Source organism: Diospyros lotus, chromosome 2 (genome assembly GCF_014633365.1).
Source record: "Diospyros lotus cultivar Yz01 chromosome 2, ASM1463336v1, whole genome shotgun sequence".
Lineage (NCBI taxonomy): Eukaryota > Viridiplantae > Streptophyta > Magnoliopsida > Ericales > Ebenaceae > Diospyros > Diospyros lotus.
The window spans coordinates 24,634,458-24,649,785 of record NC_068339.1 but is presented as its reverse complement, the minus strand read 5'-3'; the positions used below and the strand labels follow the sequence as shown (position 1 = coordinate 24,649,785).

Below are 15,328 nucleotides of genomic sequence, written 5' to 3'. Positions count from 1 at the left end.
AATTTCAATACCTTCTCCCTTTTTTTTATCAAAGATCAAAAAGAGATTACTTACAAGCAAAAAAGCTCCCCCTTAGTATAGGCTCCCCCTTAAGGTGAGATAAACAAAAGCACTCATTAAAAAATTTCAACCATAAGAGTAACAAGAGCAAATACATACAAACCGTTAATATAAAAAACGTCAAGAGAAAAAAGATACCATTACCAAGTTTAAAACATTACAAAGACATAGATTCATATCCAAAACAAGGCCAAGTGCATAGGTTCAAAATAAAGTTTCAAAAAATGAAATGCCATATATGAACCAATATAAAAACATCCTATCAACGTCTACAATAAGAAGAGGAGATGAGGTTGATATGGCTGGGGGTAGTCGAGATAGGATGAGCTCCATTAACTGAGACATCTGAATTGCATGCTAAATTTGTTGGTTACAAATCTCTCAAACCTCTCCTCGAAGGGAATCAACTTCTGCTCAAAGGCCAGCAATCCCATGAATCACAAGGTCATCTGGACAATAAGATGGTTCTCCAAATGCATGAGATGAAGAGGCACACAAAGGAGACAGAGGAGGAATGGAAGATGTGGCATGAGGCTCAGCTATAGGAGGAGGAACATCTTCATGTTCAGGTGAAGAAAGCGCACCTCGCTTCTTGGACTTGACCCAATTTTTGTGTTTATCTTCTTTGTATCCCCATACGTCCTAAGGTCTTGCTATTTAGGACTTTGGAAGGTTGAATCATTATGCGACGAGTGTTAATAAGGGTTGCACTACCTATTTTAGAATCAATGATTGAGCTAATAAGCATGCCATAGGGAAGACTCCTTTGTTTGTTGGTGAATGCACCAATCATTTCACTCACAATTAGGGAACACAGGTTGATCTTTTGACGAGTCATAATATGAAACATGAGCCACACATCTTCTTTAGTAACTTGGGCAAAATTACCCCGTCTAGGCACAATGACTTGGGCACAAATGAGGTGTAAGAGACGACCCATTAAAGATAATTTGGATGATAAGTCAATGTAACATAAAAGAGACTCATCTTTAAAAACGATTTTGGATGCAAGGTCATGATCAAATTCAGTAGGATTGTAGATGATGCCTTCGTTAGGAATTTGAGAGAAAGTGTTTTTGTGTTTAACATCTATGTTAATAGTTTTTTCATAAACTTTGGTTTTAAATCTAGATTGGGAAGCATAACAATGAATGGTGTTTGATGCATTGCAGTAAAATGTTCTAACAACATCCACATAAACTTCTCTATATAAAGAAATAAACGGCAACCAACCAAAACTCTCTAGATTACTTAGATACGGAAATCTAATAGACTCTAGAAAATCTAGACCAAGAAATCTTTCTAGAATGAATTCACGAGAGGTGAATAAAGTAGAAAAGCGACTAAGATTAGTCGGATTGCTTACTAACCACTGAATTTTTGTGGGTTCATTCAAATGACCTTCTTTTGAAGCCTGAGGACGTTTGGTGCGAGCCATTGAGATGAGTGAAATCAGAAGAGATTGATGTAAGGAAGATTACCAGGGAGATCAATCGAGCAAGATGAAGGGTAGAAAAAAGGTTATTGGCCAAGAAAGAAAAAAGAGAGAGAGAATAGGGTATGAGGGCAACCCGACAGTCGCTCGCTTTTTATAAATCTCGACAGGAACGGTTGACTGCTCATAGAGGAAATTATGGAAAAATTGAGAAAATTTGATTTTGATGTTTCCTTAATTAAATATGGTGTTTAGGGTGTTTCTTGGCTTGAGGTTGAGAATAAATTCGGGTGTTTGTGATTTTGCACGCAAATCGAGGCTTTTCACAAGGATATAGGCATTCCAAATGTGTTCAAGTGAGTGGTCTGACTCTAGTTTTACCCTTGTTTGGAAGGTGTGAGTATAGTGAGTTCAGGTCAGTGGTCTTACCAGAACTCGGGATGCTATGCTTATACGTTTTATTTATGTATTTATGGCATCATTTGCATATTGATCATGTGGTATATTGCATCAACCGTTTTTACTTATAAAAGAGTCGGTGCATGGTGTGTGATTTTCATATCATTGGGTTATTGGTATTCGTGTCGGTGTTGTGTCCATGTGGGACGGGATGGGGTTTTCTTGAGAATGGGACAAGATTAATCCAGGTGAACGAGTGACACGGTAAGGTACTCGAGAGATTAAGTATGTCGCGACAAGGTGAACCCCAATGGTGTGTGGAATGGATTTTCTACAGGAGGTTGAGTATGTCAAGGAAATTTCTCAAGATAGAGGTGTTGCATGTTGTTGTTGTCTTTGTATGCCATGCTCGTGTATCTTTCATGCATTCGGTAAACTGTTTCATGCCATCATTTAGATATTTCATCATCTAACCTGGGTTATGCCCCTGGAACATTCAAACGTTCTAGATAGGGACTGCTGTGAGGGCAAGGACATGGTCAATTGAAGGCCAATGGTGCTTAGTTTGATAGTCGTTGGAACTTTTTGAAGGCTTTAGTATGTATTTCAGCTTGTGTATGAACAGTTGTATGATAACATTATTATCATTTGGTTATCTGTATTACGTATTTAGTTATTGAATACTATGTAAGAACCACGGTGTTTGATGTTAAGGTATCAGTTGCATTGTATAATGTCTCGTTTAGTTTAAGGTTACTGATTTTGTTAGTTAAATGGGCAAAACTGGGGTTCTTGGGGTTTGTATTTGCATGTGTAGATTGTTCTTAACACACCGTGCGTGTTGAACTTAAAAAAAAAAAAAAAGAAATCCCAGGAATTGTCTTATAGTGACGCGCTCGTGCGAGGCGAGATGTTACAATTGGTATCAGAACCCTAGGTTAAAACCCTAGGATGGTTAAGCTAGGTTGTTGAACTTAGCATGGTTAGAACCGTTGAACAATAACTTAGAATAGGGATTCTAAGAGACATTCGGAACATAGATGAAAATGGTATGGAGATGCTTGAGAGGCGAGATTTGAGGTTTTTAACTTGGATATACTTTCAGTAGCAAGAGGAGACGGAAAAACTCTGTTCATAGTTTGGGCACAATAGTAGGAAGTGAGAGAAAGCCGGTAATAAGAGTCATCGAAAGGACATAGATATATGATCAGCAAAATGTTAAAAGAATGAATACTTTGGTGATTCTGGTACAACTTGAAGCATAGTATAAAATCTTTTTTGGAAGAATTATAGTAAATCGTTTTAGTATCTCCCGATTGGGATGTGTTAACAAGGGTGATGTCATGCCTTGACAAGATAAGTGAAATGAATGAGGTTACTAAGAGAACTCGTCAAGGGACATGGGAGAGTAAGAATGACTTGTGGCTAATATAAATTTTAAGGTTCAGTTAGATATCCGAAGTGGAGTCTTAAGAGAAACATATTTAGTTAGAGCCAATTAGTGGAAATCTCAAACGGAGACTTAGGGGAAAGAAGCTGATGGATCGTAAAGACAAAATCCCTACTTAGAGATTTGGGGGCTTGGAGAATATCAAACCTTGCTGGGTGATAAAACATCGGGTTTTGGAGTTAGCATCCAACGACATGGTTCGAATGAAAGGTTGATTTGGTAACCATAACTGAGGATTCGTAAGATTTGGAAACTATAAATTGGAGATCATTAGTGAAATCCTTTTTGCTAAATGTGGGGATACCTGGTGGTTATTAAGAGAGAGCGAGTTATGGATGGTGAGTTTGATATGGCAAAACCTAATTGTAAATCAGGTTTATGAACGGAAGGTATGAAATCATCAAGATTCAAGGATAAGAAAGACTCTGTATAGATCAAGGATCCTAAGGAACGATCTGCAAGGAAACCCAAGATGATTCGATAGGTGCTTATGAGAATAGAATTTGAGGGTTTTAGGAATCCGGAATTGTTGATGGGATATTGAGATAAAGAATCTGGAATTGGTGACAAAGGAAATAGGGAAAGATTACCTTAGGGAAACGGTATGTGTTGGTTTCATATGTTATTCAAGGGTAAGGAGGCTCAAGGTGTAGCCTTGAGTCTTGTGGAAGTTTTAGGTAATAAAAAGAACTGTATCGAGGATTTTAGTTTAGGATCAGACGAGGAAAACGAATCGAAATTAATTGAGGATCAAATTCCTGTTTCGGAGTTTTAGAAGTTTTCTTAGTGGCGACTGGAGAATTAGGTAACATATTTTGGGTGGCAATGAGAATTTCTCCTTCGAGTATAATTTTGGAGTATGATCTAAACTTATTTCCCTTACATATGGTCACTACTAGACAAAGAGGGAATGACTATAAGTTGGCTATAGTTAGGGTCAAGTTGCAATTGAAAGGTATTAAAATATCAAACAGGAAGTTTATATATTTGGAAGATTAGAATTTTCGTTGGAAATTTGAAAGCATCATATGGCTTATAGAGGATTTGCAGAATGAAACCCTATGTAAATATTTGGGGATTGTAAATAATATAGGGATCAATGATAGACTAGAGATTTGTGATTTAGGACAAACCTTGGAGATTATAAAGATTTTAGGATAAGAGAACTTCGAGTTTGACTTCGATGTTTCTAAAGGAAAATGTACATATATTGTATAGGCTTGGAGATAAAATGATATTTCAACCTGATGAGACGATTACATCTTAAGCTTGTAATGACCCTAGTCGATTTAGGAAAGTTCAAACTCAGAGGAAAATAATTAGCATGACAATTGTCAAGAACCAAGGGGTAATCATATAGGTCGTGGCTTGAGTTTTAAGGCACCAAGCGATGAGATAAGATTCACTAAACTTGATAAGCTCGTAGAGATATCTTAAGGCAGGATATGGTGATTAGGTCTTAACACGTTGATCTCAATTGATCCAAAGGAAGAAATAGGAGTGATTGAAAGAGCGACCCATAAAGTGAAGTGCCAAGTTGAAAGTCGGTTGCGAAATAAGAAGTCAAAACATGTAAAGGAGAATAGACTGTAGAAGAAAATTCGAGGAACTAGGAATGGTTAAGACAAGGATGCACCACTCGATTGAGTAATATTTTCAGAAAAGAAAATTGAGAATCTAGGAAAACAGGGATTTGGACTAGTAATAATAGAACCATTATAGCTCTCGGAGATGGAACGAGGAATTCTAGCGTAGCGATAACACCATCAGTGTTTGGCCTGTAACAACGGATTTGAGCCTAGGGACCAAGGCCGAGGACTGGTGGTTGGCTTGCGACCTGGGGTGTGATACCCATGGGTCGGAGCAACACAGTGAACTGTAGAGATAGTTAAGTGCCAAGGTTTGGGCAGCAACGTGGATGTTATGTATGGATTAGAGTCCAAGTTCCAAGAAACCGGAGAATCATGGCAGGATCCCTAATTGATATGAAAAGGTTGAAGGTTTGGAAGATGACTTAACCTGGATATTGCCTTGTAGGCTATGATTGTCAAAAGAGAATTGATAAAGAAATGTAATCTCGCATGAAGAAATAGTGTTTGACAAACTATTACCAAAGGTTTGCGAAAGGATTCTTCTAGGATTGTTCCATCCACGAAAGAAACTCGTGAGGTTATGGTTACTAAGAAGTGATGAGTGGGCTTGAAAATTCAGGAGTTGTGGTGAAATAGTAATTATGTTCCTAGGTCGAGGTAGGTCCTAATTATGAATGGAATGATCCTTGGTATAGACATGTGTTGTGGAGTTGCTTAGGAAAAAAAAAATGTGTTTCCAGATTAAGCAAGCGGTGGGACGATTGTTTTTCAGATATAGCCTTTTGGAAGAATTTAATTATGATTATTGGCCTAGTTTTGGTTGAGTGTATTTAATATTACGCGCCTTAGGAGTTGTGAGCAATTGGCTCTGATTTAGTTGTCTTGAATCTTACTTTTGGTGATATAATTAGAACAATAGTAGGTATATCTTGGTACTCTCAAGAACATGAGTTGATCTTTAAAAGAGACGAAGTCGACATAAAGATATGGTAAGTTATATGTTGATAGGTAATCAAAAGTGTTGTTCTTTCCGAGAGACGTGTTTTGATTTAAGAAAGAATATGAATGACTTGTTATATAGGAAGACGTGAGTTTTCAGTTCCACTATGGAAATTTTATTTAGGTTGTAAGATAGAAGGTTAAGCTATTAAAGTTTTGCTAAGTGTTGCCGAAAATCCAGTGAGAATCAAAAGTTATCCTGTAAGGTTTTTCATTTAAGAAAGTTGTGTAAAAACTAGATCGCCTAAGAGGGACAAGATTAAATCTATTATTAGGATCAAAGATGATCGGGGATCTTGTTTGGTTCAATAGAGAAACTGTTTCTCACGTGGGAAGGATAAGGGAAAACATCGCTTAGTTGAGATAGAGCAATTCAGCGGTACTAGGTTGGATACCACAAATGATGTGTGTGTCTAGGGTATAATTATGGAATGTTGTTTTGTGAATGATGAATTGAACAACACGAGAGTTCAGTGTTGAGACAAACTAATATGATTGCTGGATAGTATTTGGAAGAGAAATAGTAACATGCTAGGATGTTAGGTTACCATAAGAGAAATTGAGTTCTTGACAGACCTAAATTGATGATTTGCGTGATCAACTGCAAGAGGCTAAGAAATTGTCTCTAAAGTTAATATGCAACTGAGGTATTGATAATTGAGAAAAAGGTACGTCGAGTGAGTTCAATGTTATCAATTTCTGTGCAATCATGGCAGCTGAGTAAGTTCAATGTTATCAATTTCTGTGCAATCATGACAACCGAGTTAGTTCAATCTTTGTATGATCATGACATATCCATTAACATAAGAGTGGGTTGGGGGAATTACTAGTCAAATAAAATGAGTTTTAAGGACACGATTAGAAGTGATATTAGGTTTTATAAACTATTTTGGGATTAGTGTAACCGCCGATATAGAGCTACAACGGGATATTCTGGAAAATAAGAAACGTGTCTGGTAAGCTCAAACCATATGGAGATGTAAGTTAAGAGCGATTTCCAAGGATTAAGAATGAAATATTTAGGACATTTTAATTGGGAGTCATTAGATATAGGAGTGATACAATTATCACGGACCAAATTTTGAGGACGAAATTTATTAAGGGGGGAGAATGTAATACCCGGGAATGATTTGAGGCTATAAATAATATTTGATGAAGGGTACAAGTGGAATTATCGAAAGAATAAGGCTATAAGGCTATAGGACACACTATCGCACAAGTGGAATTTTGGTGCTCATTTGGGGCTGTTCGAGGGTCGACCGAAATTGGGTGGCGGTCCGCCTACCGCGACCTGCAACTGGTCGTTTGGTGGCCTTTCCGGTGGTGGGTTGGAGTGAAAATTGAACCATTGTGATCAACTTTAAGTGGGCTTCAACGGGGTACCATTTTTGGGGTCATCGGAGCATCTATCGTCGGCCGGATTTTTGGAGAAAACGGTGGTGCGTGAGCTGCACGTGCCACACACCACTCTCACCCACACTCTGGGCGCATGAAGGCGCGTGGATAAGGGTATTTTGGTAATTTTAATTCTAGAATTTTTATTTAATTATTTGAGGATTTATCATGTTGAAATATTTGAGAAAATAGTTGAGAAAATAATTATTTTGGAATTATCGAGGTGAAAAAAGGGAGAAAATAGAGGAAATTATGGAAAAATTGAGGAAAATGAATTTTGATGTTTCGTTAATTAAATATGGTGTTTAGGGTGTATCTTAGCTTAAGGTTGAGAATAAATTCGGGTGTTGGTGATTTGGCAAGTAAATCGAGGTATTGCACGTAAATTGAGGCATTACACGAGGATCGAGGCATTCCGAATGTGTTCAGGTGAGTGGTCTGACTCTAGTTTTACCCTTGTTTGGAAATGTCTTAGTGTGAGTGCAGTGAGTTCAGGTGAGCGGTCTTACTAGAACTCAGGATGCTACGCTTATACGTTTTATTTATGTATTTATTGTATCATTTTAATATTGATCATGTGGTATATTGCATCAACGATTTTTACTTATAAAAGAGTCAGTGCATGGTGTGTGATTTTCATATCATCGGGGTATTGGTATTTGTGTCGGTGTTGTGTCCATATGGGACGGGATGGGGTCTTCTTGAGAATGGGACAAAGTTAATCTAGGTGAACGAGTGACACAGTAGGGCACTTGAGAGATTAAGTATGTCGTGGCAAGGTCAACCCCAACAGTGTGTGGAATGGATTTTCTACAGGAGGTTGAGTATGTCAGGCAGATTTCTCAAGATAGAGGTGTTGCATGTTGTTGTTGTCTTTGTATGCCATGCTCGTGTGTCTTTCATGCATTCGGTAAACTGTTTCATGCCATCATTTAGATATTTCATCATCTAACCTGGGTTATGCCCCTGGAACATTCAAACGTTCTAGACAATGACTGCTGCGAGGGCAAGGACATGGCCAGTTGAAGGCCAATGGTGCTTAGTTTGATAATCATTGTAACTTTTTGGAGGCTTTAGTATGTCTTTCAGCTTGTGTATGAACAGTTGTATGATAACGTTATTATCATTTGGTTATCTGTATTACGTATTTAGTTATGGAATACTATGTAAGAACCACGGTGTTTGATGTTAAGGTATCCGTTGCGTTGTATTATGTCTTGTTTAGTTTAAGGTTACTGATCTTGTTAGTTAAACGGGCAAGACTAGAGTTCTCGGGGTTTGTATTTGCATGTGAAGATTGTTCTTAACACACCACACGTGTTAAACTTAAAAAAAAAAAAAATCCCGGGAATTGCCTTACAGTGACCCGCCCGTGCGAGGTGGGGTGTTATAGTATCCATCTCCCAACTTTCTTCCCCCACTAGAGTTCCCTTCCACCTTACCAAGTATTGCACATGCCTATTCTTTTTACTTGCCCCCAATGTATAATGGTCTAGAATTGCCTCAATCTCTCGATCATGTTGCACCCTGATAGTTGGAAGGGCCCTCTTGGCCTGCACCCGACCGGGAGTGTTGTCCTCATAGTAAGGTTTCATGAAAGTCACATGAAAATTTGGATGTATTTTTAGCCTTTCGAGTAGTAGTAATTTATACGCCACAGCACCAACTCACTACACTACCTCAAAAGGGCCATCATACCTTGGAATCAATCCACAATACACATTCTTATTAGTGATTTGCTTCTGAATCTAGGGAGTAAGTTTCAGCCATACCTTATCCCCCACAACAAATTCTAAGGGTCATCTCCCTTAATTCGCATACTTCTTCATGCATCGAGCAGCTTTGTCCAAGCTGTCTTGTGTTTCATATGGTGTTAAAGGCTACTAACCTATTGCCAACTCAAACTCACTCCGACCCGTAGCAAAAGACTTATGCAAGTTATAGCAGAATTGAGCAATATCCAAAAGGCTTACCTAATTTCTCTGACTTGTTGTCACATAATGCCTGAGATACTCTTCCAACAACGCATTCACCCTTTCTGTCTGACCATCAGTTTGAGAATAGTTTGCTGTTGAGAATTTCAACTCCGACCCCACCATGTTGAACAACGAAGTCCAAAACCTACCTGTAAATCTTGCATCTCAGTCACTAACCACGTCTTCTGGAAACCCAAAATACTTGACCACATGTTTGAAGAAAAGCTCAGTAATGATCTCAATCTTGCTTGCTTTCTATGTAGCCACAAACACTGCATACTTAGAAAATCGATCAACCACCACCATAATCATATCTTTCCCATCCACCTTGGGAAAACCTGTTATGAAATCAATTGAAACTGACACCCACAATTGTTTAGGGACTGGAAGAGGCTACAGTAAGCTTGCTTTCCTTCTTCTCTCCACTTTGTCCTACAAGCAAACCATGCAAGTCCTGACATAAGCCTCTACGTCATCATCCATCTTGGGCCAATAATAGCTACGTGTAAGTAATGCATTCATCCTTGCTGTTCCCGGGTGGCCCGCCCATGTCGTGTCATGGGTCTCACGCATCAGGAACTACCGTAAGCCTGCGCCATAAGGCACATATAGTCGGTCCCCTTTTGCATGCAACAAGCCGTCGCTAAGCCAATAGTGCCACACTGTGCCCTCAGCCACCTGTTGCACCAACTTTTGATATTGAATATCAGCCTTTGCCTGCTCTCAAACCCTGTCTAAGAACAAAGTATTGAAACTGCTAATAGTTGCCACCATTGCTTGGACATGCTTCCTACTCAAAACATCAGCCACTTGATTATTGGTCCCTACCTTACACTGCCACACAAAGTCATACTCGGACAAAAGTTGTTCTCAACGAGCCTGCTTGGCAGTTAAATTCTTATGTGTTGAGAAGTATGTATTGGTTACATTATCCGTACATACTGTAAATGTTATTCCCAGCAAGTATACCTTCCACAACTGCAGGTAGTGCACAACAGCCAGCATTTCCTTCTCATGCGTTGAGTATCGCTACTTAGCATCATTCAATTTCTAACACCCGAATGCAACTGGATGCTCATCCAGCATCAAGACGCAAGCATTGGCCTTGTTAGAAGCGTCGATATGTACCTCGAAGGGTTGCTCAAAATCAAGCAACTTCAACACGGGTTCTAAAGATATAACAACCTTCAACTCGTCAAATTCGTCTTAACACTTAGCAGTCCATTACCATGCCTTATCCTTCTTCAGCAGATCGGTCAAGGAAACAATCTTCTTCGAATACTCTTGGATGAACTTCTTGTAATAGTTGGCCAAACCAAGGAAAGATCTAAGTTCCGACACCTTTGTTGGAACATGCCAATTGACTATCGCCTGCACTTTCTTGTCATCCATCCTGACACACCCTTTGCTAACACGATGCCAAAAGAACATGATCTCCTTCCGGGCAAACTCACATTTTTCCTTCTTCACAAAGAGCTAGTGTTCCCTAAGTTGTGAGAACACCTTCCTTAAGTGCATCAAATGATCATCCAACATCTCACTGTAGATCACAATATCATCCAAGTACACAACAACAAACTGATTGATATATTCATTGAGAACATCATTCATCAGATTAGAAAAGGTAGCAGGGGCATTGGTTAAGCCAAAAGGCATAAGCAAAAACTCATAGGCCTCATACCTGGTTACATAAGTAGCATTTCCCTCATCTCCCCCTGCTATGCGCACCTACCAGTATCCCGAACCCAAATCCAACTTGATCGAGTGGGTGGCTTGTGCCAGCCTATCAAACAAGTTTGCAATAAGTGGAATCGGATACTTATTTTTTATGGTCACCTTGTCGAGGGCCCTATAGTAGACACACATTCGAAAAAACCCATCCTGCTTCTTCTATAAGAGCACAAGAGCTCCATAGGGTGCTTTGGATGGCTAGATCAAGCCTACATCCAACAAGTCCTTCAACTGCCTCCTTAACTATGCAAACTCGAGTGGTGCCATCCTATAGGGTGCTTTAGCTAGGGGTTATGCACCAGGTTGTAACTCAATCTGATAATCCGTCGGCCTCCTAGGTAGCAAGGCCTTTTGCAACTCCAGTGGCATAACATCAGTAAATTCAGCCAATACATCTGCCACCACATAAAGGACTTCCACATTCTGATTTGGGTTAATTTCGATCATGGCTGCAAAATACGTAGTTTCCCCCTCTTAAGGCCATGCTCGACCTATATGGTAGAAAGCGTATTGCTTCTGCCTCCTTTAACCAGTGACTTGTAAAACATGGCTTGCCTCACAAAGCAAGGTTGCAGTTCATCAAAGAATATCACACCTCCCAGGTGTATCATGGGTGTTACCTTCGCCCGCATTAGAAAGTCCACTCCCAAGATGACATCAAAGTCATCAAGTGGCACCACCATGAAGGGCAACGTCCCTCTCCATGGACCAACTGAGACAATCACCTTCGAAGCTAAACCCAGCACACCCTGGGCCATTGAATTCACAGGTTTGATACAATTCTGGCATGGCTCCACCATTAGCCCAAGTGCCACTGCTAACCTTCCCGCCATAAAGTTATGCGAGTCCCCACTGTCTACCAACGTATAACGATCTTCACTGTTTAGTACAATCTTTACTCAAGCTAAGCCACTAGCTGAAGTGGCTTGGATTGCACCGACCAACAATTGAAGAGGGCTCACTCGCACCTCCTCCTGTTCAGCGCTCTCCGTGTCCTACTTTCCCTCAATAACTGAGGCATTAAGCCACTCATGCCTTAGGCACTCCCGTGCCATGTGTGGCCCATCACATATGAAACATCCCTCAGTCTTGGGTTTTCTCGCCTCACCCACAACAACTTTGCATTTTCCTTTGTAATTGTTCTTTTGATCTGGCCTACAATCATCCCTCTTCTTACCTTTTTCCTTGCCCTTGCCAACAACACCATCATTGGCTTTCAAGGCCCGCAAATCTATAAGGGCATCTGTTGCAGCCATTGCCTAGGTCAAATCCTTCACATCTTGTCTCCTAAGCTTTGTTTGGGCCAAAGCTTAGAGACCAGACATGAATTTGAATAGGCGATCCTCCTCCGACATCTTGTTAATATCCAGCATAAGAGAGTTGAATTGCTTGACATATTTTTGCACAGTTCCAGTTTGCTTCAACCTCTTTAAGTCCTCACGAGCTATCCATGATCCGTGTGAAAGTAGGAATTGGGCCTTCAACTCTGCCTTCAGTTCATCCCACGTCTGAATCCGAGGCTTGTCCTTATCGTTTGCCGACACATGGGTCCGCCACCAAAGCTTTGCATCACCCGCCAAGAACATGCTTGCGAGATCCACTTTCTCACCCTCAGGTATGCGAGCAGTCTTGAAGTACTGCTCCATATCCCACAGAAAGTTCTCTAGAGTCTTTGATTCCCTCGCCCCCGTGAAGGCCTTTGGCTCAGGCACCTTTAGCTTTGGTGGTGCCTCACCCCTACCAGAGGGTCCGCTCAACAGTGCACGCTTCAGTAGGGAGACGTCCCCTTACAACGCAACCATCTGGGCCATCAACTCCTCCTCATGTGCCTCTGCCTTTGCGGTTAGGTCTGCCTCAAGGTCAGTTAACTTAGCAGCCAATGTTTCTTCTCATGCCACAATCTAATCCTTCAGGGATGTGCACAACTCATCCATAAGGCATTGTAGATCCTCTAGGGATAAGGCTACCATCGTTGCCTTTTGACTCAAGGAGACTTCGTCAGTGGGGTCCCACTTCCCCATACGAGCTTTAAGATGAGCAACACGATCACGAACTGCTTTACTCCCACCAACCATATTGTCTTTACCTGCTTCTTTGTATAGCAAGCAACCTTGCTCTAATACCAACTTGTCACAAGACTAGCCCTGGATTACAGCCGACAACCTTGTGATGGATCTAAGTTCACCTACTTAGATCAACCAACAACCTTCTGGGGTTAATACACCAAACAAACGGAAGCACACATAAGGAATACGGGAAAAATACCAACCTTTTATTCAATCCGAGAATACAAAGGAAAATGGCTTGGGTCAAGCTCTCTAAAAGCTACCAAAATAGCCCACAAAGCTATATATATAGGCTACAGAAAATACAAGCGGTTGTGCCTCATAATCGTCGCTACTGAACCATAGGGCTGCATGCATCACGTGCAGTAACCGTTTGTGGGTCACATGGTTCGTTTGGCTGACACTTGTCCCAACTGCCTCAACCCCCTGCACACGCATGGCCATGTATGGCCCTCGTGGGCACGCCCTGCGCAATCGTGCTCCACATATTGCGGAAGTGCGCAAGTCGTGCCCACTTGGTGCTGCAACTATTCCAGCCTGTTGGCCTTGCCTCTCGCCAAGGCACACTGATTGCCCCCGTGTCCCACACATCTCAGCCAACTCAGCCCGCCAACGTGCCCGCATCTCTCGACCTACATGGCTTCCACGTGGCATCCACCTCACACAATCAGGTCCAGCCTCATCCATGCGCACCAGCCATGCTAATCGTCGTCCTCCATGCAGTGCCTTTGCCATCGAGGCCCATTCCCTTGCACGTTGTTGCACACTGTTGCCTTCCCTTGCATGCTTGTTGCCACATTGGCACGACAACCGTATGCCATCCAACACTTAAGCCTTCCATCTGCCCATAACCCACCATGACATGCCACACTCGTGCCACATTGCTTCACCAGAGCTGGGCAACTTCCGGTGAGCTTATTGGAGACATTACACATGCCTTTTTTATTTTTCATAACATTAAAAATAATTTAAATAACATGCACGAATTTGATATTTAAATACAAGTAAAATTAAATATTTATGTCATTTTCAAAAGACAGTGATAAAAGTAAAATGAATGTATATAAGTTTATTTCTAAAAAAAATGGAGATGCAAAACTATTTTTTTGAAATATCATTTTCGAAATAATTAAAAACTTGGAATTCACAAATAAATATATAAATTACAAGTGTTTAATCATTATATATTTATTTATTTAATTAATAAATACACATTCCAAATTGATGACTCAATCTCATCTCTGACCATTTACCATTTAACATTGACATTGATGACTATATATATATAGTCATCAACTATCTGTAACCAACTATCTGTATTTATTTTAGAAAATTATATTATATCCATATGTGATGTGATGCATGCGATACATTCTTCGCCTTGTAACCGGAAATCAAATCAGAGAGCTTGAGTCAATAACGGTGTTCCCACCAATCGCTTGACTTTTAATCCATGCCTGCCTTTTGCCGTGAATCTTCCAATTGAGAAGACGTCGCCCTCTGGATGAAAAATACATTCAGGGAAAATTCATTCCAACTGAGAAAGCGTCACTTCATATTTTAGTTTTTCAATTTAATTGTTTTCAAAAATTAAAATAATAATTTTTAATTATTCTTTTTATTTTTAAAACTTTTCCAAAACATGTAGAAAAATAGAAGTAATAGGATTATGATGCACACAAACTTTCTTGGGGTACGTTTTGGAAACATTTTCGTTTTTAAAATGTCAAAAAAGCTGAAAAATTATTTCTAAACTGTTTCTGTAATTTTAAAATATTTTTGAGTCCATTTTATAATATTAAAAAATATTAAAAATACGTTTTCAATTTAAAAATATATTTTCGTCCCTGAAGAGATGACCATTAATTGCACATACTATAAGAAAATTCACCTAATTAGACCCTAATTCTGTTCTATATAATTTTGAACTAGAAATCATTATTCAAATACTATTTACACATGTAGAGCCAAAGGATGAAATATTAAATAATTAAAAAACTTATCGTATTACTTGTATTTTCACTCATTCTACATGGCTTGTGGCTACAGCAAAATACTTTAATAATAAGCAAGTACTGCTTTTACATAACACAATAATAATATGAGAGGAGAGTTTAGGACTTGTGGGACTCACTTCAAAAACAGAATCCCGAAAAAATTAAAAATAAATTATAATTAATATGTTAATTTTGTATTTTCAAAATAAGACAAGAAAAGACAGGCCG

The 15,328-nt window shown here is 39.7% G+C and overlaps 1 protein-coding gene across 3 annotated transcripts in view; it reads left to right on the top strand.

Moving 5' to 3' along the window:
- LOC127794041 (cysteine-rich receptor-like protein kinase 44) overlaps positions 1-15,328 on the top strand; it is a 110,393-nt gene that overhangs the window by 84,450 nt on the left and 10,615 nt on the right. The gene's annotated exons all lie outside the window — the stretch shown is intronic.